Genomic DNA, 2,234 nt, shown 5'->3' with positions numbered 1-2,234 from the left:
TTATTCAGTGATACTATAAATATTTAGTTTCCTCTTATGCTAGTTATAAGCGTTTGGATTTTTTTTCAAAGCTAGTAACACTGTAAACAATTCTGAACAAAACTAAACGTTTAGAAAAAGTAATTTAATGTTTTAAATGTGTATATTTGTAAAATTATCTACACACGAGCAGTTTTAAATAAGAAGAAAACGAATTATGAACTTGTTAAGTAACACTGTAAACTGAATGGGCCTACTTGAATATTCCACAGTTGGCACATTGTTGAACTGACACTTGTATGTAGAATATGGATTTTGCAGCCGGTTTGCAGTATGTCGTAAAATTGATTTTCTGTTTGATTCGAGATTTTTTTCCTTGCGAAGGTAGTTTTTTTTTTTCTTTTGGTGTGCACCGTTTTTGAACTAACAAACACAGTTATTGTTTTATTTGTTTTTGATTTATGAGTGTAAATGTTTAGTAATATTTTATAAACAAAATAGCGTGTTTTTGTCGAAGGTAAAGGCTTTCTGTCTCCCAGAAACCTCGTAGTTAAGGGTTTTCTACGGTAACTAACTTTTCACGTGGTTTAGGAAATTCAAATGACTTTCAAACGCATTTACTAGAAAATGTCTCATTTATAATAATGGTACAAATAACTACAATTTGAACTTCTAGTAAAGGAAAACCAGATATTTTGTAGATACTACATAAGAGGTTAACAACTGTTACTTAAACGTAAGAATTCGGTTCTCTGTAACCTTATAATACAAACATGTGACACGTTTTAGTTGATTTGTTTGTCAGAAGGTATTAATCATAGTATTTTTAGTTTTAGATTATGGAAAATAAAAATTGAGCACCAATGAATGTGATAAACTTTTGGTTTTGCTTTTGCTTTTCAGGCCGAGTTTGTCATGAACAAATTAGTGTAGGAAAACAAATGTCGAAGTTAATATTCTATGTATTTAATCTGTACTGGAAAATAAAACTTGTCTGTTGGTCCGACTTTAAGCCTACTTTTGCGCTTGTCAGCATTTTGCATTTGCAAGGAAAGGAAGAGAAGTTTGAAAGAGTATAAAATTGAAAGTAGCGCCCTCAAACGTAAAGTGTATAAACTATGTAATCTGGTTGGCCTGATTGTGGATTCAATTTAAGAATGTACGAACGTGTCTTCTATATATACGTTTTATTTAAGCACCCCTTTTTAAATTAATAATATTACAAATATTTAATTAAATAAAAGTCCTACTGTGACTCTGTTATTAGCTTCGGAACTTACAGCGCTACAATTTTGGGTTTAATTCCTGCGGTCAACACATCGCAAATACCCCATTGTGCATTTTTTCCCAAAAAATATGGCCATACAATTTGCAGACTTTTTTTTTTATGCCGTTTACTACCGGTGGGGGCCATCAACACGTTATATGTTGCTAAGCAGTTTTATGTTTTTGCCCGTAATAACGTGAAATACATAGCGTACCCTAGCGGACGTTATACAATGGAGTTATTAGGGACCCTGTAACCAACACAATCGTGGATCTATAAGCAATTTGGTGAATGGTTTAGAAAATATATTTTAATAACCGTTGTGGTTTGTCGGTAATTAAGATAATTTATTTCAAATCTCTCGATTGTTTGTTTGTTGGGTTTCGCACAAAGCTACTCGAGGGTTATCTGCGTTAGTTGTCAGCACCCCCCTCCGCCAACTCTTGGTCTACTCTTTGGGATTGGTCATAGGTCTATAATACCCCCTGACTAGGGCGATCGACTCTCAGTCTTAGGGTCACGGGTTCGAATACAATCCCCGAACATGCTCAACTTTTAAGCCGTGGGAGCGTTATAACGTGACGGTCAATCCCATTATTCGTTGGTAGAGAGCAGCCCAGGAGTTGACAATGGGTGGGGTGACTGGTTGCCTTTCATCTAGTCTATCAATTCAAAATTTGGGACGACTAGCGCAGATAATTTTCGATTAGCTTTGCATGGAATTCTGAACAAGCCAAATAACGCCCCCACTGCCGTAAGGGCTAGCATATACAGTGACTGGTTTCAATATCCACTGATATCCCATTGTCTAGTTTTGTTTTTAACAAATAACGAAGCTGCTTCATTGTTTAATAATTGGACTACATACATTGTTTGATAGTTGGACTACATACATTGTTTGATAGTTGGACTACATACATTGTTTGATAGTTGGACTACATACATTGTTTGATAGTTGGACAACATACATTGTTTGATAGTTGGACAA

Source organism: Limulus polyphemus, unplaced genomic scaffold, assembly GCF_000517525.1.
Source record: "Limulus polyphemus unplaced genomic scaffold, Limulus_polyphemus-2.1.2 Scaffold8310, whole genome shotgun sequence".
Taxonomy (NCBI): Eukaryota; Metazoa; Arthropoda; class Merostomata; order Xiphosura; family Limulidae; genus Limulus; species Limulus polyphemus.
This window is presented reverse-complemented; position numbering follows the sequence as displayed.